Genomic DNA, 23,318 nt, shown 5'->3' with positions numbered 1-23,318 from the left:
CCCTAGACTCCTGATCCCTCTAAGGCCCTAGAGTGATCCTGGGCAAGGCCCCTAACTCCTCTAGGCTCCAGATCTCCGGGTTCTTCTCCTCTCTCCACTCCCCTCCTAAGTTTCGGCTTGGCCTGAGCACCTGGGACCCTACCTCGGGCTCCTGCCATCAAGGCCTGCTGGTTCGAGCAGGTGCTGTGCAGATGGCAATGCCAGGGTGTCCATGTCTGTGGCATCCCTCCAGCCTCCACCTCTCGTCCCTCAGGGTAGGGACTCAACCAGTGGGGCTGTGCTATTCACTGCTATGCCCAGGGCCCATGTCTTAGTGGACCCGAGTCCAGGCCTGTCCAGCCTGCCTGACCCAGCCACTGCTCCCCCTCTGCTTATGGCACACCCACTTCAGATCCCTCGCCCTCTGACCAGGGACTCAGGGGCAAGACCTGTCCCCAGTGTCCTATAATGAAGCACACTCAGAAAAGTGAGCTCCCATGCTAGGAACTCAGTGGTGGGGGTGTGAAGAACATCCCTTGGGGCAGGGAAGAAGGGGGGCTGGCTCTCCCCATCCAGCCCTGGCTCTGATTGCCAGCCCTGGGCTCTGATAGGTGGGAAGGCACCTCAGAGCCTCCGGAAACAGCAGACCAGAGCCTCAGAGCCTCTGGAAACAAGCAGACCATCTATCCTTGGTACTCCTGTGACCTCTAAAAAACCAGGGCAGCTTCCAGAAGGAGGCAGTGGCTCCCTGTATGATGGAGAGCTTGGGAGAGTGTGGGGGGCCAGGAAGGCCTCCCAAGGACAGGCCCAGATGCTTAATCGTGCCCTACCCCACTCCAGGGACATCTCAGCACCCCACAGACATGGCCTTGCTTCAGCCTCACACTCAGCTCTGTGACACAGGTGTTCCCATTTCCACTGCACAGGTGAAGGGCCACGTCAGAGAGGGGACATGACTTGTCCAAGATCACACAGCCAGTGAGTGGCAAAGCAAGGACCAGAGTCTCTTCAGCCACCCCATGACTCTCAGGGCTCCAGTCCCTGGAGTTCTCGCCCAGACTAACTGGGCAGCCACAGGCCACAGGTCCCCAGCACTGCCCTTACTGGCTGTATGACTGTGGTGTCACCTAACGGTGGCTGTGTGACTGTGGTGTCACCTAATGGCCCTGTTTCCACATTCTCTTCCATGAAATGGAGAAAATAACCCCTCTCTCCCATCACCATGAAGGGAAGGTGGCAGTGAGCGGAGCAGCTCTGTCCATCACCGTGAAGGCAAAGGCGGCAGTGAGTGGAGCAGCTCCGTCCACACACAGCAGGTCACCAGTGTCCACCCTTCCTCCCCCTCAGTAAGACAGCATGGGGACTCCCTGACAGCACGGCCGGGCCAGGCGCGGTCCTGGCCTCTCAGCCACCCTCCCCCGCCCACACCACGGCCCCATCAGGCCCAGCGGGCACCACGACGGTCATGGTCAGGGAGGCTTCCTGAGAGGCAGGGCTGGCGCTGGGCCTGATGCCAGGAGGCTGGGGTGACACGGGGAGGCTGACGCTGCAATGCCCGCCTCTCCCAGCCTCCTCCCTGCGGCAGAGCACAGTGGCCTGTCACTCAGCTGTCAGGTAAAGACACGGAAAACAAGGCCAGCTCCCTGTCACTGCGCGAGCAGCCCTCCACACGTGCCCAGACACGGGTGTAGTGTGCGGGGGTTGCAGGGGTGGACAGGGGAGGCAGTAGGCAGACAGCGCAGCTGTCAGCCTGAACAGCAGGCCCACCTGTTCTGGGCGGGACAGCCCTGCAGGCCCAGCCTTCCCACAGTGCCCCTCATCCCTCACCAGCCCCATCCCCAGACCTTTGCTACACCAGGCACTGTGGGCACTGGGGGATACAGCAGGAAGCCAGAGGGGGCCACTCCTGGGATGACTGGGGCATCACAACCCAAAGACTAAAACCCTGATGGGCACAGTGTGAAGACAGACACGCACACAGAGACGCCATAAAGGCAAGCCGCCCCACACAGAAATAAAAAACACAGCCAGGTCACGCAGCTGAGAACCAGGCCCGCCAGCCCAGAGACTTGAGGTTGTGGAGAGACACAGCACAGCACGGGGAGGGGACAGAACTACAGCCCCCAATGGAGCTGGGAGCATGGCAAGAGTCCAGACCCAGAGATACACAAAGACCGGGAAACAGCCCCAAGACGCCTCCCCTCCCCTGGCACACCTAGCGAGAACGGGAACGCTGCTGTTCCCACCGCAGCATGACTCCTCCAAGGACCAGCAGGCCCAGCGGCAGGGGGAGGATGGCAGTGGGGGAGCAAAACTGACTCTACCTTCCAGCACACACATACACCGGGGCCACTTCAAGCCTAAGAGGGGGGCTGGGAAAACCTCTCCTTCCTGAGCCTGTGGAACCAGTATACCACTGGTGACAGCCTCGGCTTCTACAGGCACCCACTCTGCAAGCCGAGTGCCACCAGGCCTTGACCCTCAGCACCCTGCCAGCCACACAACCGCCTGCCAGGGTTTCTCACCCTCAATCTCCCGGTCTCCATCCCTGGTCACAGACAGCCCCTGCGCCCCATGCCTCCCTTCCTCCCACCGTCTCCTGGGTTGGCTCCTGGGTCGGCTGAGTTCTAGGCCATGGCCCAGGTCCCTGGCTGCCCCTTCCCCTGCCCGTACCTGGGCCTCCCCAGGCTCCTCGGCGTCAGTGCTGCTGCCCCCGGTGGGCTCCCCGGAGGCGGCGGCTGGGCCCAGATCGCGCATGTCTTCCAGCGCGATGGTGAACTGGGCCAGGGTCTTCACCATCTGCAGCATGCGGCGGCGCGGGCGGGGGCGGGGGTCGGCGCAGAGTCGGGGGCCCCTTCCCACTCTCGCTTCCTAGGGCCTCAGCTCGGCCGCGGCGGCAGTTGCAGTGGCGGTCGCGGTGGTCAGTTCCAGCGCCGATCTGAGCGCGGCTGCCGGGCCGGCGGCGGCGCTGTTGCCTCCTCCGCGCTGGGAGTGCGCCCGGCGAGCCAGGCGCGCGCGGCGCCGCTGTGGGGAGGAGGGTCCCCGCCCTCTCCGCGCCGCCCCATCTACCCCAGCACGCTCTGGGCTGCCCTCGCACCCGCCCCTTCCCCCACACAGCGGCGTCCGCTCACGGACCCATCCCCCGCCCCAGGACACACGTCGGCGCACACCCGTGGACAAAGGCAGTGACATGTACTTTCCGTCCACACCTGTACCCAGCGCGGGCACACGCTGAACGCAGCTTCCCACCGAGGAGCCACGGAGCATGGGACACACACTGGGGCACGAACACACCTACACGGAACAGGCCACGTTCATGGAAACCTGCCTCAGGCCTGGACCCGTATGCACAAGGGGGTCAGGCCAAGTGCACCCACATCAACACAGTCCCTTACAGACCTTAACCTTGACACACACGAACATGATCCATCCTTGCGCCCAGACAAGTGCTTTTGTGTTTACATAACTATTGTCAGGCAGAAACAGGCACATGTGTCCAGGCTTGGACATTTAGAGATGTGCACACATACACATCCCTCGTCTTCCACCCAAGGGAGGAGCTCTTGGGCCTGAAGGAGGGCAGTTATCACTCAAAGGACCCACCTTGAATCATCCCTACCCCTGCCCCGACCCAGCTTGGCCTGTGTCCTGTACCTGGGACCATCTTGGAGGGTTCCAGTCCTGTCCCTGTCCATCCCCCCCACCCCTAGACTGTGCTCCCACCCCTAGACTGTGCTCCCATCCCTAGACTGTGCTCCTATCCCTAGACAGTGCACCCCTAGACTGTCTCCAAGCAGGATCCTCACAAGCTGCTGCTTCAAAGCCCAGAGTGACCGCAGAACCTATCCTAGACTGAATCTGGACTGAGGGGTGGGGGCGACCAACCTGCTTTTGCACCAGCTCCCACCTCGCAAGATGTGGGGGCTCTGAAGCATCCTGCAGCTGTGCCTCAGCCCTGGCCGACTTCATGCCTTTTAGTGTGCTGCGCGCTCCCACACTCACCAAGCCCCCAGCTGACTCCCTCTCCCAAACCTGCTTTCCCCTGAGTTTCCTGCACAGTAGACATCCTGACCCCATCTATCAAGCCAGGCCCATCTGTCCACGCCTCTCATCTCCTTGCTCAATGTGCTCCAGCCACTTCTGTTTTAACTTCCAGAAATTGACTATGCTCTCTCCTGCCTCAGGGTCTTGGCCCATGCCTTTTCCCTCTCCTCCTAATGCTTTTTCTTTTCCTTTAAGACCAGTTTCAGGCGGGCGCCGTGGCTCACACCTGTAATCCCAGCACTTTCGGAGGCTGAGACGGGCACATCACCTGAGGTTGGGAGTTCAAGACCAGCCTGACCAATATGGAGAAACCCCATTTCTATTTTTAAAAAAATTACAAAATTAGCCAGGTGTGGTGGCCCATGCCTGTAATCCCAGCTACTTGGGAGGCTGAGGCAGGAGAATAGCTTGAACCCAGGAGGCAGAGGTTGAGGTGAGCTGAGGTTGCAGTGAACTGAGATCATGACATTGCACTCCAGCCTAGACAACAAGAGTGAAACTCCGTCTCAAAAAGAAAAAAGACCAGTTTTAGTGCAAATGCCACCTCCTCAGGGAAGCCCTCCCTGATCCTCAGATTGGGTCATGTGCATCTAATTTCTGCTCTTAAAGGCTCTCATTTTTCCTCACCTTAACCATGTATTGCAGTTCGTAAATATACATTTAAGCAATTACTAGATTGAGGCCCGTCTCCTCCCAGGAGACTACAGGCTTCCTGAGGGCAGCGTCCTTGTCCCTTTTGTAAGCCAGGGCACTGTGTACACAGTACAGGCTGGCTTAAACAATAAGCCCCCAATAGCTCTTCCTCCTCCCTTCTCCCCACATGCCCAGCAGTTACTGACTGAGAGGCAGACCAGCCTGAACAGCTCTCTGTCTCTTACCCTCCCAGCTGGATGGATTGTGGGCTTCTCTGTGGATGGAGCCTGCTCCTCCTTTTCCTCCTCCCGGGGCTGGGCATGCAGGGGGTCTGGAACAGCCAGACCAATTGAGTGGTGGCTTGAAAGGGAGGATGGACAGGCCTATGATCCAGTCCAGACATCCAGGTCCCACAGCACATGCAGAGTGGTGGTGTGAAGGCCCCATCCCTGGCTCATTGCTTGGTCACTGAGGATACCTAACCCACATCTGGTTTTCTCTCAGGGCACCTCGTCCCCCATCTGACCCTCTCAAGCTACACGACCCTGGGCATCAGCTTCCTCTGAGTGGCTGAGAGGCAGTGTGGGGCTCAGAATTTAGAGAGGTGCATCCATTTCCTCACTAGCTTCAGTGGGATGGGCCCTGAAGAGATCAGTCCACCCTTGTTGGCCTCCAGGAGCTCCCAGACAACACAGGGCTTTTCTCATAGGGCTCAGCAGAGGGAGTCACTGCTACTTGAGGGAAAGGTTTTCAGGGAGGGCTTCCTGAAGGAGGCTTGGCATGAACAAGGTCCTGAGGTCAAGAGATCCACAGGCATATGGGTGCCCAGAAGACAGAGTTCACTGACAGGCCCTACCCCCAAGAAGGGGGCGGGACTTGGTGCCAAAGGCACTGCTTGCTGCTGCTACTTCATTAAGGATGGCTAATTAGATCCAAGCCTGTTGTCTTGGCAATGGCGTGGGGCTGGTGGGTCAGGGAGATGAAAGGAAGCAAAGAGAAGGAACAGGAGCACATCGGTCAGTCGCTGAGGCAGGGTTTCCAGGGAGGGCCCCATAACAGCCCAGGCATCAGAGCCCTTCAGGATGAGGTCAGCTGGGGTGGGGGCTGAGAGCACCAGGCGAGCCACGGTACCCCTATGCTGGTTGGTTCTGCTGTTGTTCCTCTGAGCTCCTGTTCTGAGTGTTGATTTTATTTTCCTTTGGGGTATGTGCAGTTGTATAGAATAAGTATGGCTCAGAAGAGTTTCTGTAAGTGTACAAGGTGCTTGGTGAAGGCCTACCCAGCCCTCCTCTCCATACCCACACCCCACCATAAACACGATCTTCTCCCATGAAAGAGCCACACTCTCACCTGCTTCTTAGTCAGGGAAGGCAAGACAGAGAGGGGAAAAAGGGCTCTGCTCTACAAGAGTACCACCCCACTCCAGGAGAGGCAGGCTGGGGGTCCCAGCTCTGTGGGACCACCTTTCTACAGCCTTGGGGAGCACCTAACCCTCCCTACTTCTGCCCAATCTGCTGACAACTTCCCCATCTCTGAGGAAATCCCAATACCCTGACTACCCGCCTCTGGACACACCACCCAGTCTGAACCCAGCCACACCTCCTGCATCTGGGCACTGTCCAGCTGGGGGCCACCTGGTCCTCCAGCTGGTGCTGGACCAAATGGGACCAATGATGAGAAAGGCTAGACATAGGGATGAACAAACAAGTAGACAGATAACCGGTAATGACTGAATAAATGAAAGGATGAAGGGATGGAATCATGATAGATGAATAAATAATAAATTAATGGATGAACAGATCAATGACAGTCATGAATACATGAATGAATGCACAGATACATGGCTTAATGGATGAGTAATCAATTGCATTTTTATTTTATTCATTAGTTGATTAGTTCAATAAATACTTATAGAGCACCTACTAGATGCCAAGCACTGTGCTGGGAATTTAAAGGTAAGGAAAGAGGTCTGTGCCCTACTGGGCGCCACAGTCTACACAGGAAGACAGGAACTGAGAAACAAATGGCAAACATGATGCAGGTGGTGAAGGAGAAATGCCTGTTCTGGGACAGCAGGCCTCATCAGGCTCCTGGGGGTGGAGGCACAACCCCATTAAATCTTTGTCAAGAGAGTGCCTGGGCCCCAGAGCTGCCCAAACTGGAACACTGGGAACCCCATAATCTCAGAATTGCCACACCACTAATGCTGTTTGGACAATTCTCAGGGGCCAGGCACCCCACCATCGCTTTACACATCCTGGCTCCTTTAATCCCCATAGCAGCCTCACATCAATAACTCTATTATTATTACTCTCCCTTCTTACAAACTAGGAAACTGAGGCTCAGAGAAGTCACCTGGCTGGTAACAGGTAGAACCCAGTTCTACCAGCCACCTCTAGGGCCCAGGCTCCTAAACTCCATCCTCTCCCCAGTGGGGAGAGCCCCACTCCACCTCCCCTGGCCTGGTGCACACAGCTGGGCTCCCCCGACCCCCACCTCCCCGGTGCAGTGGCTGCCTTTCTTCAGCCTCCTTTGTTCCAAGATAGTGACTATGAACAGATTCTCCTGAAGGTTTAGGTGGTAAACAAAATGCCATCCACAGGCAATGCTAGACAAAGAAGATCCTCTTCCCTGGGAACTCGGCCCTGGCGAATGGCCCAGACAGACTGTCTGATGCTCCTGACCCCACCAAAGTCCACAAGCATAGGGTTGGTACGGGATGTTCCCAACCTAATGGGCTATCCATTTCCCTGACAGCCGTTGCCTTCCTCAGGTGCTTAGTTCATCAAGGAGATGAAAGTTCCAAAAGAGGGACTTTTTGGTGTAGAGAGATTAAGAGCTCCCTGGAGCCAGAGAGTTCAAGCCCAAATCCTACCTCGGCCACTTACTGGTGAAGTGACCTTGGGCAAGACACTTCACTTCTTGGGGCCTCAGTCTCTCCATCTGCTCCTGTTTGAGGACTCCGTCTTCTTCTTCCCATCCTCCTACCTTCTCTCCTCTCCTCCCTTCCCCCTGCCTCCCCCTGGTCAGGTCCTGTTCCCTAAAAACCCTCCCCTCTGGAAAGAGGAGCCTCTCAAGGCTCCACAGAGTTCCCAGGCCTCCCAGGCAGCTAGAAGGGAAGTGTCCAAGCCACAGGGCTCCCTGGGGACTGGCTGCTCAGGGTGGGCTCCATAATTCTGGGGAATGTGCTTTGGGAATGGGAAGGAGAGCTCCTTAGAGCCTCAGGATCTTCCTGCTATGGGGACACTGCCCTGCTTAGGTGGGTCTGTGTATGCAGCTAGGGTGGGATTACGAGTGACACGACCTGTGTCCTCTCTGTGTGGACTCCTCTGTGTGTCTGTGTACACTCCTGTTGGGGTCTTCTGTGGACATGTGACTGCACAACTGGTGAGGGTGATGGTACATAGGGTTCAATAGCAGAGACGGAAAGTGAAGGGGTCACTTCAATAATAATAAAAAATAGCTGGGCATGGTAGTTCATGCCTGTAATCCCAGCACTTTGGGAGGCTGAAGCAGGAGAATCACTTGATCCCAGGAGTTCGAGACCAGCCTGGACAACACAGGGAGCCTGATCTCTACAAAAAATACAAAAAATAGCCAGACCTGGTGGCACGCACCTGTGGTCCCAGCTACTCGGGAGGCTGAAATAGGAGGATCACTTGAGCCCTGGGATGCTAAGGCTGCAAAGAGCTGTTTTCCTCATCATCATCTCCGGTGGGTGTGGTAGATTGTGTATTTTGAACATAGCAATCATCTCACATGCTTTTTTTTTTTTTTTTCTTGAGAAAGGGTTTCACTCTGTCACCCAGGCTGGAGTGTAGTGGTGTGACAGCTCACTGCAACCTCAAACTCCTGGGCTCAAGCAATCCTCCTGCCTCAGCATCCTGAGTGGTGGGGGTACAGGCATGCACCACCATGCCCAGCTAATTTAAAAAGATTTTTTAGAGTTTAAGTCTTGCTATGTTACCCAACCTAGTCTCGCACTCCTGGGCTCAAGCAATCTTCCTGCCTCGGCCTCCCAAAGTGCTGGGATTATAGGCGTGAGCCACTGCGCCTGACTCACATGCTCTTCTTACAATGTGGTATTGACTCTTCCCACAGAGTGAGGAGGTCCAGGTCCCCTCCCTTTGAAGCTGGGTAGAGCTTTGTGACTACCTTGACCACAGAGCACAGCAGAAATGATACTATGTGACATCCAAAGCTAGGTCATAAAAATGCCATGTGCTTCCATCTTGCTCTCTTGGCTTACTCATTCTTGAAACACAGCCTCCATGTTGTGGGGAGGCCCAGACCACATGCAGGAGCCATGTGTAGGTATGCCAGCTGACAGGCCAGATGAGGTCCAGCCAAATGTCAGCATTCATCACCAATCTGTGAGTGAGGAAGACTTCAATTCCAGCCCAGCACTATCTGACCACACAGTGAGAAGTGCCTAGCTGAGGAAACTGAGGATCAGGGAGATGGAGGAGCCACGGTCACACAGGCAGTGAGTGGAAGAGATGGACTGTGAACCCAGAGTCCTTCATATGCTGACAGGAGAAATGAAGGAAGGGGATGATTTCTGCACAGGCTAGATTTCATCTACTGCCCCAGAGGGGTCCAGCTGGGACTCCAACCTTACCAATCCTTCCAGAAACTGTCCCCGCTGGCTGATAGGAGGATGGAGGTGGTAGCCCTCACTCCTTATGCTAGGACTCAGGCCCGACTTCTAGCTGCTGAACCTTGCTGGTGCACTCTTAGCCCAGAAGGGACTCCCCCTACCCACTGCGCTCCCAGCCCCCTCCTAGACCTCTGGGAATGAGGCGTGCTCGCTGTATCCTTGGTGGGAGCTCATGTCTACAGCTGGCTAATGTTTAGTGAGGTGCTGTTTCTCATGTATTATCTCATTTAGTCCTCACACCAGTCCTCTGAGTTACGTATTCCTGTTATGGCCATTTTACAGACGAGGAAACAAAGGCTCCAGGAAGCGAAGCAACTTGCCTGAGGTTATGAAGTCAGGATGTGGCAAAGCTGGGATTTGACCCCAAGTAACTGACATATCAGAGAAGCTGAGTGACCCCACCAGGGTCACAAGGTGCATTAACAAGGAGTCAAGCCAAGTCCAGAGCACCTTGAATAAGGAAGTGGGAGGCTGTATTCTCTTCCATGGATGGCTGGGAGTCAGATGGAAATAGGACGGTCTCAATGTCTGCTCCCTGCTTTCCACAACCAGAAGATCCATAAAAGCAGAGTCCAGGTCTCTTGACATACAGTAGGGGCACAATACTTATCTACTGACTATCTTGCTTTGCAACTTTAGCCAAATTCCTCTCCACTCTGGGATTCAGTTTCTCCCTCTGGGCAAAAATGGGGGAGGAGGGAAGGTGCAGATGGATTCTAAATTCCCCACCAGGCTTCCTGGCAGAGGTGGTGGGGCTGAGGTCCTGCTCAGAGGTGGAGGATGGACAGCTTGACCCTCCTCCCTGATTTCAGGCTTCAGGATTAAGCCTATGGCTCCAGTGAGGAAGCTGAAGACCCAAGAACTGCACTTCCACCAGAGACCCACAGGTGGCAGCAGAGGACCACATGGCAGGGGCTGTGGTGCATGTGGTTTAATTTAACTCGTTTTTTTTTTTTTTTTTTTTTAATGTGGGTTTTTTTCCCCTTTCTTTCTTCTCTGAGATCCGCCTCCCTCCCTCCCAATTTCAAGAAGATACAGCTGGACCTTTCAGGCTGGGAAGGAAAAGTTTCTTAACATCATGGATAATAGCGGGAAGCAGGAGGTGAGGCTTCAGGGGTAGATGGATAGACAGACCCCCAATATATGTGAAAAACATCTTAGGAGCTCAGAAGCTCTAAATGCAATCATCCTCTTAGCCCAAGAGGCTGGGACTGTCACCCCCATTTTACAGGCAGAGAAACCAGAACCCAGATCTTCTGGGTCCCACATCTGAGTGTGAAGGTGGGGGAGGTTGCCCTGCCCTTGGCAGTCGAGGAGGACCCCACTGGGAATCCCATGAGGCCTTAGGGTAGGTAGGACTTGCTAAATCTGGCAACTCCTGCTTTAGGGCTCCCAGGAAATGCACCCACCTTCCCCTATGCACACTTCTGCCTACATACTGACCTGGCCTGTGGTCACAGCCCTGGCTTAAAACCTGTGAATGAGATGACCTCCAGGGGCCCTCCTCTCCCAGCTCTAAGATATTTCATTCAAAATGTCTAAACCTGGCTCAGCACTGGACCAGTGCTCAGGGAATCAGGCCCGTGTGGCCCAGCACCACCACCGTTCAGCCTCTGATTCCTGACCTGCACAGAGCACTGGAAAGCAGGGCTCCCTTCCCTCTCCTCCACCCAGTTCCCCAGCCTGCAAGGGAGGCTGGGATCGTGGGAACGGAAGTTATCCAGGGTCTGTTTCCAGCCCCTCTTGTTCCCTCCCTCCCTCAGACCCAGGAGCAGGGGGAAGGGCTGCAGTTGTGTGTTGTCGGTGGGATGGGGTGTCCTGCCTCTGGCGCAGAAGATGACTCACTGGGCTGTGGGCCAGGCACCCTGGGAAAGGCCAGGCCAGGCCAGCCTCAGCCGGAGCCCCAAGGAGCTGAGGCAGGAAGGAGGGGGCCAGGGCCTGCCTCGGCTGAAGATAAATCCTGGGGGCTCTTGAAGCCCCACAGCCAAAAGAGGCTGTCTTCCCCACTTACCACAGTGCCACCAGAGACCTAGGGAAGCCTGAGGTGCAATCAGCCCCCAGCAGCCTACACATGTGACCTCCCAGCCTCTCCTCTAGCCAGGCTGGTCTCTTCACCACTGTCCACCCCCAGCCTCCTCCCCACTTCTCCACCTTTGTATAGACTGCTCCTCTGCCTGGGCTGCCCTCCTTGCTCTTGGTCCTGTTTAAAAACCATCTAACTTTTACGTTCTGCCTCTTCCCGGAAGTTAATCTTTTAAGTCCTCCACCCTCCATGACCTATCCCTGCTATAGACCAAGGGCACTGACCAAACTGCCTGGTGCTAATTCCCCAATCAGCAGCCTCCTTTTTGGCATATTGAAAGACCTACTATGTGCCAGACTTGCACTCAGGCAAGCTGCCCAGGTACTAAGGGACATACAACAAAGTCTGTGAGCTCCAAAATGGAGGGCGCACTTCTGCCTTGTTCCAGCAGCCTACAACAGAGGCTGGCCCACAGTAAGTACTCAGTTCACATTTCTGAATTTGTGGATGAATGAAAGCAAGTATCAGTGTAATGACTGTGCACTGCTTAGTTTAGAATATCCATGTTCAATCCTCTCTTGAAGGAGGGAGGCACAGAAGGGACCATTTCTATGCATTTGATATATGAGCACTGAGTCTCAAAGAGGAAATGTCTCATGATCCCCAGGGTGGCAGACAGTCAGCTGAGCTAGAATCAGACCAGAGACCAGGCCTCTGGAGCTCTTCCACTGTAGCTTGTCCAGATAGGCCCAACCAGCTGGGTTGCACTGTGGCCCCTACCTCCCCTACTCCCACCCTGTTCCAGGACCCAGGTGACATTCTGGGGGGGGAGAGTAAGTTCCACCCATCAGTCAGTCACTCCAGCCCTGACCCTGGGGACCCTGGCATAACCCAGAGCCAAGGGAAGCCCCTTCCCATCACACCAGGCAAGCATAGGGTGGTCAGGATGCCCAGGGGCAGTGATCACGCCTCTTCAACGATTCCTCCACCCTAGCCTCTGGAAGAAGTGGTCTCTGCCTCTGGCTGACCAACAGCAGCTTTGGGCTTTTAGGCCTTACTGAATTTATCCACCAATGGTGACCAGCCCTAATGCCTGGACAGCCATAGTCACACGTGTGTGTGTGTATGTGTGCACGCTTGTGTGCGTGTGTGCGCGCGCGCGCATGTGCAGTGATTAAGATTCACAGCTGAAGGTCAGACTGAGCCAAACCCAGGGCATGCTCTCCTGAGGCCCAGGACAAGGCCACCACTGCCAGGAAGTTTTTCTGGTAGCACAGACCTGCCCATTCCCCTTCCTCTGAACTTCTGGAGTTTTGGCCTTCAAAACTCAGGGTCTTTCTAGTCTTGTGATTATTGGCAATAAGTGGCACCACCCAGTACCTCAGAGTTTACAAAACACTTTCAGGGCCTAATTTCATGAGCTCTTCTGTGGGTAGAGCAAGGCTCAGTGAGAAGCCATGCGTGCTCGGGTTCTCAAGACAAAGAGGTTGGTGGGACCGGGGCTCAAATCTCAGTGCCGGCACTGATCTGCTGTGGGACTATGAGCAAGTTATACAACCTGGCTGGGCCTGAGGACAGGAAGAGAGCAAAAGCATAAACCAGGAGGAGAAGATCTCCTGAGGGATTCTTCTGTGCTGCTTACTAAGTGCTCTGCAGGTATTATTTTAACCTCACAATAAGCCTCCTGGGTAGGCCCTATTATTACCCTGTTATACAGAAGAAGATGATGAGGCATAGTTAAGTACCTTGCTCATAAGTTAAGTACCTTGCTCAAGGTCTCTCAAGCAGATGGGATTCCCATCCCCAGGGACCCCAGAAAGAAGTGGTGTGGGGTTATCTAGGAACCAGGAGAGAGGAGCACCTTCTAGCCTAATGGAGTGACACCGGGAGCGGCCCAGGCTCCCAGCATGAGGAGGACGCCCACTCGACCTTTTCCACAGCAGGGAAAACTGGTGGCAACCTCAAAGTCCAACCACAGGAAGGCCCAGAGATTCATGCACTTACTGAAATCTTTGAAATGCTATGGAGAAGTGTTTGGGTGTAACATCAAATGAAAGAAGCAAGAAGCACACATTCTGCACCATCTCAATGTTATTTAAAATACACACACACACACACACACACACACCACACACACACACGGAGAAAATACACCAGAACATTAACATTAACAGTGGGCAGGGGCCCTGGACAAAGGTGGGTAGAGGGGTAGAGCCAGAGACCACTCTCCACTGATGGCTTCCCGACCTCCAGGAAGACCACATCTGTGCCTCAGTTTCCCCATCTATAAAGTAGAGAACATAGAGGGTTTACTTCTCACAGTGCCCGGAACAAAGCATGAGTTCAACACATATTGGCTGTTTTAAATAACCAGAATCTTGGAGGGCAGGTCCCTCAGGGGTCAGCGGTTGCCTGAAGCACCTCCTCCCACAGCAGGCCTCCCTGGCAGCCCTCGCTGGCATATCTGCAGGGCTGAGGAGCTCCCCCTCCCATGGTGCCGTGGGAGCTCCTTCCACTATGGGCATGTCTGCTTGAGAGAAAGCCAAGCTGGGCTGGACCCCTCAGTCTCTGGGTGGCCTTAGAATTGGACAGCAGTGACCTCAGGAAGAGTTTTCCTCCATCTCCCATTCAAAAATCCTTTGGGCTCTGATGCTTCTGTAGGGTGATTTTCCAGGTGAGGGTTGGGAGAGGTTTTCCGGGTGTCTTTCTTGTCCCCAGCCCAAGTGACCACCTCTATCCCTCTCTCTCTCTGGGACAACAGAGTAGCATTTGTTGGCAGCACTTTGTGCCTTTTCCATTTTCTCCTTTGGAAAACAAATGAGAAGCCAGCTGAGTCTGACCTCCTCCCCACCGCCCCCCCCACACAACCCTCCAGGCCCCCAGGGGCAGGAGGCCCTCTCTGCCTCCTCCCTGGACAACAGGCCTGGTGGAGAACCCCAGAGGAGGGGCCCTGTGAGCTGGCTGTTGCCATGGCAATGGCAGCCCTGGAATTTGACCGCTGGGGCCCAGGAGTGGGGGTGGGGAGCTAGTATAGGCTATGCTGGGGGCAGGGAGAAGGGTCCAGGGGCCCAGAAAAGCTAAGAAGAGCAACGCAGGGCAGGGGTCCAGGGTCCCCTCCATGGCCTCAGTTTCTCCATCTGTAAAAGAGGGAGAGAGAGGCATGGGCCTTAAGATCTCTCTTTCTACCTCTAATCCAAATCGAGACACGGATAAGGGCTAGGGGTATGGGACTCAGCCAGGACAAGGCCAGATGCTCCCTTTGATGGACAGGGACCCCAGGGAACAGGGACTTAATCCAAGGGTCACACAAGTCCAGGGTAGTGGCAGGACTAGGTTCTGGGGTATGTGGTCTGTCCACTCTGGCTTCCCTATTTTGCTAAAGGAGAGGACAAGGGTGCCTGCCTCATGGTAGGGAGAAGAGGATCCCCAAGAATGGTAATAGCTGGGCCCACAGTGCTGAGACAGCAGATAATGTGCCCACCCTCAGAAACCCCTGGTCTTTCTGGATCCAGAGGGCTGGCAAAGGGCCTGCCCCCACCCCGCCTGCTGTGCCAGGCTATAGCGGGTATTTTTAAATGTGTGTCTGCCCCTCTCCACCTTCCTGCCTGCCCTCTCCAGGAACACAGTGAATTCTGCTGCCAGCCCTCCATCCACTTGGGCCAAGCCTGAGTGGGCGCTAGCTCCAAGGTCTTACTCTCTGCCTCCACCTCCAGGACAGCCAGGGCAATGTCCAGGGCCTCCTCCAGCTATGATACTCTAGGCTCAGAGAGGGGATGGGGCTTGCCCAAAGTCACACAGTACAGACAAGGACTTTGGGAATGTTGTGCCACCTTCCAGAGCCCAGTAAGATCTCTGGGGTCACTCCAGGCTCTTCTGTTCATCCCTCTGCCACTGCCCCTCCACAGTCACAGCCTCAATCCCCTCAGCTGACCTTCACACTCACCCTAGAAAGATACTCCAATTCTGACCAAGTAATTCCTCACCTTAAAACCAACCATCCGGAAAAAAACAGAGTTGCAGCCATAACTCACATTGCCTTCCCTTTTCTGTTTCCACATTGGTCTCCTCTGGGACAGTTCCAGTCTCACATGTGGTGTTCCTCCAGGAAGCCCTCCCTGCCCAAATCACATTCAGAGAGGGGTAGAACTGTCCAATTCCTCCTTCAAGCCAAACCCCCAACCCCTGCCTTAGGTTCAGCGACCTCAGAGCTGGGCTTTGAGCTTCAAAGTATGTCCCCAGCCTGGAGGAAGGTCCTGAGGTCAGAAGTCACTGGGTGATTCTGGAAATCCTGCCCCTCTCTGGGCCTCCATCTGTAGAGCCAGGAACACAGACCAGCTGCTCCAGAGTCAGTGATGGGCAACTTTAAAGCAGGGTGGGGATTTCTGCTAGCAAAACTCCCCCAGAGCCCCCAGCCTGCAGAGTCCCATCCCTCCTGCACAGCCCCACTCCTTTCCTTTGGACAGCTGCCCGTGGGGAAACTCCAAGCCTCCCTCAGGGAGCTCAGATCATCCCCCTACCAAAGAGGATTATCTGGGCTACTCTTAGTGACTCCATCCTCTTCTCTCCATCCCTGGGGCTCTTCCTCAGCCAGTTACGTCAACTTCCCTTCCTCCCTTCCAACTTGTTTTACGGCTTCCCACTGATCTCCAGTGGTCTGTGGTCCAGCCCAGCCACCACAGACATTATCACATCAAATTCTCACCATAACCCTATAATAGGTGCCATAATCATCATCTCCATTTTACAGGTACATAAACTGAGCCACAGAGGGGCTAAGTACTAACATGTGAGTACTTAGCTTTTACAGTGAATAATTACCCAGGACTACCCACAAAGCTAAGAGGAACAGCAGGATTTGAAGCAAAGTCATCTGGCTTCAGTCTGTTCTAACCATTACACTAACCCAGCTGGATATGAGATCAAGTACTTGTCCCCCAAGATTCTCAATGACCTGGCCTTTGCTGACTCACCAGCATCAAACTTCCCCACCTGTACCACACTCTAGTCGCATTATGTTCTGGCCAGAGTAGTTCCTCCAACCCATCGCATTCTTACGTCCTGGGCCTTTGCACATGCTGGTCTCTCTGCCAGGTGTGGCTTCCTATTCTATGTTTGGCAACTTCTTACTCATTAGACATTTTTGGTGGCCAAAGAAGTGGGAGCCTAGGCTGTATGGTGGGCCAGGAAGGCTGGTCACTAAGCGGTGCAAGGCCTTGGGGTCCTGAAGGGCCTCAGACCTGCCAGGCTCAGAGCTCAGTCTTTCTCCTGCCAACACTTGTTCATACTCTTCCTTTTACACACTCCAAACTCTGGGAATTCCTTCCTGATTCTAACCTAACTCACTCACTCTACAGGAGTCAGGAGGATTCCTGGACCTCTACAGAATGTGCTCCTGCCTGTCCACTGTCAGTGTGACTGAGCTGGGCTAAGATAGGCTGCACATTCTGGGAGCATAGCTGGTTGCCAGCTCCTACCTCCCTCAAAGGGCCTGTGTCCTTCCAGGTGGCAGTAGGGGGCAGACAGGATCTTCCCACCACGCCAACAGGTTGTCCTCCTGATCAAGTGGGGTCCAGCCAGCTCCAGGCCCCAGGTAGGGGGTGCCGTCTGCTCACAGGAGCACCAAGGATAGGTGGTGTGCTCCATCATCCTGGCTGCGTCTGGAGACCTGGCCCCCAACAGAGTTTACCCCTGCCCAGGGAGCCTGGCTGGTTGCCCTTCTGAGCCTGCAGAGACACTGAAGGGAGAGGCTTGTCTCACTCTAACACCTCTCATCAGGGAGGGCTTCCCTCTGCACACAACAGAGATTTCCTGACTGAGTCCTGAGAGCTCCATGGAAGTACATGGGGTGAGATGTGGTCCAGGGGGCAGACATGACCCTACTTTCACTTAAATCGATGAGATCGGCCTGCTTTATAGTTCTGTGTCAAGATTCCTCTAGAAGAAAACGTTCCAATATTTTTATTTTTATTCATTTATTTATTAATTTTTGAGACGGAGTTTCATTCTTGGTTGCCCAGGCTGGAGTGCAACGGCGCAATCTCGGCTCACTGCAACCTCTACCTCCCGGGTTCAAGCAATCTTCCTGCCTCAGCCTCCCGAGTAACTGGGATTACAGGCGTGTGCCACCATGCCCAGCTAATTTTTGTACTTTTAGTAGAGATGTGGTTTCACCATGTTGACCAGGCTGGTCTTGAACTCCTGACCTCAGGTGATCCACCCGCCTCGGCCTCCCAACCTCGGCCTCCCAAAGTGCTGGGATTACAGCTGTGAGCCATGGTACCCAACCAAGTTCCACTATTTTTAAAAGGTTGGATATTACCACTCTGGGATCAAGTCCAGGCTTTCAGGCCTGGCCTTTAGGAACCCCCAAGGCCCACCTGACCTCTCCAGAACCAGGGAGCTTTCATGGTACCCCAGACACACCAGGGTTTCTCCATCACAGGCCTCTGCCTTTGCAGTTCTCTCTGCCTGGAGGACCTTGACTCATTTCTGCCTATCAAGGTCCGGCTAATCCTTCAAGATTCCAGCCACTGCCCTAAGTTAGCCTTCCCTGCCCTCACCCTTCTTGGCCTCCTTTGACCCCCAGTTCTCAGATGGGGCTTCTTGGGGCAGGAACCCCTTCTCCTTTACCCTGCAGCCCCCATGCTAAACCTGCACATACAGGCACCAGCAGGCCACAGTGCAATTGAATTTTAAAGGTTCCCCTGGGTTCCCCCAACCCACCACTCAGAGCTTATTTCAGAGTGAATTATCCACAACTAGTTAGAAAATTAGGAGCAGCTGTGCAGTCAGCGCTCGGTCAATCCACCAGTGACAGTGAACACCCCAATTCTCAGTCAAGTGGCTGGGCTGTCCCCATGGGAGCAAGGTCTGCTCCCAGGCAGGAAGTGGCCTAGGCCCTCTCCCCACTAACCAGGCTCTGGCATCCACTGCCCAGCCCTGCCCCTTGCTGGACACTCAGAGGGTGGTACAGGAGCAAACTGCTCTGTTCATATCTCTCCAGAGAGATAATGCCTGTTTATGTTACTTGTTGCCATCCAGCTGCCCCAATCTAATCCAACTTTGCTGTCATCAAAGCTTGCTCCAGGGAAGGTCTCAGGCTCAGTCCTCACTGCTGATATCTGCACAGATGTCTTTGTGGATATGGAAATCTGCTGGGGATTGAAGAGAGAGAGAGAGAGAGGGAGAGAGAGAGAGAGAATGTGTGTGTGTGTGTGTGTGTGTATGTGTGTGTGTGTGTACAATGCCTATATGCTGTGCTCCTTAGGCTTTGCCTGTGTTGAGATGGGTGGGGGTTTGCTGTCAGCTGACCCCACAGTGTGGGAACTATTGGTTTCAGTGTGCCCCCTTCCAGCCCACAGGCTCCACCAGGGCTCCTCTCTACATCTCCAGCCCAAGCACAGGGCCCAGCCCTGGAACGAAATTTCTTCCCCAGCACCCACAGCCCAGGCCTGGCCACACAGGAAGCGACCTGATGACTGAGGCCCAAGAGTTCAACTCATGGGACAGGACTCAGGGCTAGGGACCCAGAGGGAGACAGGGCAGGAGACTGGGGGTGGGGGAGGTTTGGGCTGGCTGTGGGTCTGGGCCTCTCTGGGCTCTTTCTCCAAATATGGAAGGTTTTTTTGTCTCCATTTGAGTCACGTCGGCCATGGCCCAAGAGATCTGCTTTCCAGATACAGCGAATGGAACTGTACCACACTGCCTGGCCTGCTGTCTCCCCTTCCCCTGCCCGTGGCCCATTCCTGCACCTTCCCCAACTCCTGGGCCAAGTTCTCTCTGCCAGCAGAAAGCCCAGCACCCACCTCAGCTGCTTTCCAGCAACAAGAGAAGGGTCCCTGGGCCTATAAAGGGAGGAAACACTCATTCCCTCTGTGCCTGTCACCTCCTCCCACTCCCCAAGGGCCCCTCAAGTACAACTGAGCCATTCAACTAATATTTACTGAGCAACTACTATGTGCTGGTTCCTGGGACTCAGACCATGGACTGTGAATCCAATAGGATCACTATGTCCACAGAAAAATCCACCCTTTCTTCCTGTGCCCACCTTGGTGATGGCACTGCTCCCCCCACCCAGGCAGTCCTAAAAGCCAGGGGCCTAAGCAAGGGTTCTGGAGCCAGACCATCTGGGTCTGAACTCCAACCCAGTGAGACTATCCTGGTTTGAATACCACCTCTCTCTTTCTGGGCTCTGTGATCTGAGCTAAGCACCCTCACCTTCTCTGGGCCTGTGTCTGCTTCCCACGTCACCCCCAATCAGTGCCAACTAGGGACAGCACCCGTTGCCCATCTGCCAGCTTCCACCTGCCTGGTCCCCAGGGCAGCAGCAATGCAGGGCTAGGCATAGGCATGGGTGGTAAAGGGAGCTGAGAGGAGCCTGGGCGCTCCCCCAGGGCAGGGCTTAGCTGTCCTCCTCCTGCCTCCCCCACATTATTTATTTAATAAATATGTACTGAGGCTCCGCCTCGTGCCAGGAACAGGAGGGCTTGGCATGTGTGGATCCACCTGACCAGAACCAAGCATTGGGTCACAGGGCAAACTGGGGGCTCCCACCCACATCTCCACACCCCAGAGTCTTAGAGGTCTGTTACCCTGAAGCAGAGAGGAGCTGCAATCACTGTGTATCCTGGGACAGAGGTGGTTCCTGACATCTGGGCTGGGAAGCTGAGGGGGACTCTACCCTACACAGCCCTTTTCCTAAGGCCAGTCCCTGGCCAGGGTCTCTGTCTGGCTCTCTCAAGGGAGACAGGGTGACACAGGCGGTCAGAAGAGATGAGAGACAGGCAGAGGAGCAAGACCCAGGGAGGAGAGCAGGGCAAAGGACAGAGGACAGGAGGAGAGAAAAAAGCAGGGAGCCTCCGTGAGAGGAAGGCCTGGTGTGAGCAGCTGGAACAAAGATGCAGATGCCCAGGGGGCCAGCAGAGACCCTCCACTGCCGAGGCCCTGTGTCCAGGTGATGAGATGGGGCAGGCCGGGCCCACCCTTCTCCTACTCCTCCACCAGCCTTGGGGCCAGACCCAGGACTATTTTTAGCTGGGGCTGAATTTAGCCATTCCCTCGGAAATTCCTCACCCGCCCCAGGCAACGCCCCCGCTGGCCTTGGGGAGCAGCCTGGAAGCGGGTCCAGGCCAGAGGGAAGGAGGGGCCCAGGAGCAGCAGGAGCTTGGAGGGCGCTCAGGCATCTGATAGGGAAGCAGGCTTTCTGCTCAGTCCCCCAGTGTGAGGCACTCCTCTCCCTACAGCACAGCCCTCCTCTTCTTCAGGAAGGCCTCCAGGGTTGTGGGGCCACAGAATAGCACTGGTCTCAGGATCTAGAGTACAAATATCACAAGGTTCTTTGTCTGACTACAGGACCCACCATGAGGGCTGCTGGCAAGGATGCCTGCCTATGGACCTACTAGTCCCCCTCCCCCAGCTCCCGAAAGCCTGCATATTCTAGAGCTCTGTTGGGACTCTGGAGGACTCCCACTTCACAGATGGGGAAACCAAGGCAGAGGGACTTGTCTTAGGTTAGAGCCAGCAAGGCAGCCCAAGCCTGCTCTTTCACTCCCTTCCATGCTCCCTCCATCAGGCCTCTCCCAGGAGGGCTGGACTGCAGGTGCAGCATGGAGCTCTGCAGCTCTGCAGGGACCCCCTGAGAGGCAGGACACTTCCACTGGAGCAGAGGGTTTGAGGTCAGACAGGAAGCTTACTGGGCACAGAGGCAGGACTCACAGCCACCTCACTCATTCAGAATACAGAGTAAATTTCCGCCCAGACGAGAAGTGAGTCCTGCTCCCCCAACCCCGTTTCTGATAGAGCCCCTGAACCTAAATTCGAATTCCGAGATTCTACCTCCAAATTGTCTTCCCAGTCAGTTCTCCCCTCGCCAGCTCCACATCCTCTGCTACCTAAGCTCAGGCTACTCATGTTCCCGGACCCTCAAGTCAGATCATCACCCCACAACCAGAGGATGCTATGATGTGCAAAGCTGGCAGTGCTCCCAGCCCTTCATCTCCCAGGAAGGGAGAGGGGAGCTGGCAGAGGGGAGCTCCTCTGCCCAGGCCGTTTAACTTGGCACTTGAGGCTTTCAACCTGGCTCCTGCCCACACAGAACCTCTCCCCAGGTTCTCTGGTCAAACTGAGACCTCCCTGCCCCTCTTGGCCTCAGACTCATACAGGGGCTTCCCTTTCCTGCCCTGGCTCAGACAAGTTCCTTAAAATGCCATGTGAACCACATCACTGCACTTCTCAAGAACTCTCAGTGGCCCCTTACACAGTGTGAGGTTGGAGCAATGCTGAGATGCAGGGGGAGGATTTCTGGCTCTGGTCCACTACTATGTGGCCTTGGGCAAGGCCCCTTGCTGGGCCTCAGTTTCCCCATCTGAATGATGCAGGGATGAGGAAGGCTAGAAAACATGGCTGGTTTCTAAGGGTCTTTCCAGGTAGACAGTTCCAGCATTAAAGGCCCTGGCCCTTTTCTTCCTCCTCCTGCCCTTCTGGCCTGCCAAGAAGTTGGACATCTCATCACCAGGCCCTATCCCAAGGAGACAGGGGAAGACGGGGGACACCAAGAAACCCCTGAGTGAGACCTCAGTGATGCAGGCAGCTAAGAAAGATGGAGCTATCGGGACCTATATTGGGGAAAGGCGTCCCTCCCCATCCATCCACCCCTTCCCTTCCACATCTGCTCCTTAACCTCCAGTGCCCTGTCCTGGGAAAAGACTGAATGTTTGTCCAGGGGGTTGGGGAGTGGGGTCCCAGCAGTCCCTGGAGGCCCGGCTGTGGGGCTGGCTGGCAGCCAGGAACCCTGCCTCCCCCCTTCCTGCTCCACAGCACTGCGAGGGAGCAGGGCCTGCTCACCCCCTGGGAACCAATAAACAGGAAACAGACACCAACCTTGTGTTTGCTCCCTCCGCCTGGCCCCTCCATCACACTGCCCCCACTGCCCTCACACTGGCCCCCAACCTGCTGCATCTCTCCAGACCCCAGAGCCTCAGGACCACAGGATGTCAGAACCAAGAAGTCACAATTTCAAAATCACAAATAAAATCAAGAGGTCTGCACTCTTGGAAAAGAACCCAGAATCCTTCATCTTGAAACCATAGGATTCTAGACTCTGAGAGTGACAATCTCAAAAGCATACACTAAGTGGCCACATTTCTGAGAGCTGTCTGGAGCCAGTGCCCTGGGCTGAGTGCTCCAGAAGCATTCTCTCTTTGGCCCTCATAATAACTCCTTAGTGCCCTCATTTTACAGCGCAGGAAACTAAGGCTCAGAGTTGGGATCCGATGACTTGTTAATATCACCCAGCAAGGGGTCAGAGTCAGTTGTGATTTTAACCCTTATCAGTCTGAACCCAAAGCCCACCAGGCACACACACTCAGACTCCCTGAGCCTCACAGGCCGCTTCCAGTGAGGGGCAGCTTTGACGGAGAGAGGGCTTTGCCTCTGCTCTCCTCCGCGTGTGGGCTGAGCTATCCTGGACATGTCCCAGGGTGGGGTTGGTGGCAACAAAAGTAGAGGGGGAGCTGGAGAGAGGAGCAAGGACAGTGGGCATGTGGCTCAGCCTCCGGTCCTGGTTTCTCCCTCCTCCCCATCTCCAGAGAACCAGACTCGGAGCCACTGACTATGTGGGTGTAGCCAGGCCCCAACCTGCCCTCCTGTCTAGAGCTTTGTCTTCTGCTTCAGGGCTGGAAAGAGGTGCCCAGCAGCCAAGAATCTTAGAATCATAAAACCTTAGCATCTCAGTCATGAGGGGAGGAGGTAACATTTCTTGAGCATTTACTGTGTGCCAAGCTCTCTTGGCATGCTTTCACGTAATCTCAGCAGCAGGCTGGGTGCAGTAGCTCACGTCCGTCATCCCAGCACTTTGGGAGGCAAAGACGGGAAGATTATTTGAGCTCAGGAGTTCAAGACCAGCCTGGGCAACATAGTGAGACTTTGCCTCTACTAAAAGTAAAAAAATTAGCCAGGCATGATGGCGCACGCCTGTGGTCC

The 23,318-nt window shown here is 55.1% G+C and overlaps 1 protein-coding gene and 1 long non-coding RNA gene across 3 annotated transcripts in view; both read right to left on the bottom strand.

The window, feature by feature from the left end:
- The window catches only part of ARHGEF17 (Rho guanine nucleotide exchange factor 17), a 60,706-nt gene that overhangs the window by 24,785 nt on the left and 12,603 nt on the right, over positions 1-23,318 (bottom strand). The window lies entirely within an intron of this gene.
- On the bottom strand, positions 17,573-22,143 carry LOC117079957. The gene is made up of 3 exons (XR_004435663.1): positions 22,128-22,143; positions 21,567-21,568; positions 17,573-17,874 (listed from the first exon to the last, which is right to left on the bottom strand). It is a non-coding gene; the product is annotated as an uncharacterized LOC117079957 (long non-coding RNA).

Source organism: Trachypithecus francoisi, unplaced genomic scaffold, assembly GCF_009764315.1.
Source record: "Trachypithecus francoisi isolate TF-2019V2 unplaced genomic scaffold, Tfra_2.0 Lachesis_group8, whole genome shotgun sequence".
Lineage (NCBI taxonomy): Eukaryota > Metazoa > Chordata > Mammalia > Primates > Cercopithecidae > Trachypithecus > Trachypithecus francoisi.
Note: the sequence above shows the minus strand (reverse complement) of the source record. Positions and strands in the feature narration are given on the sequence as shown.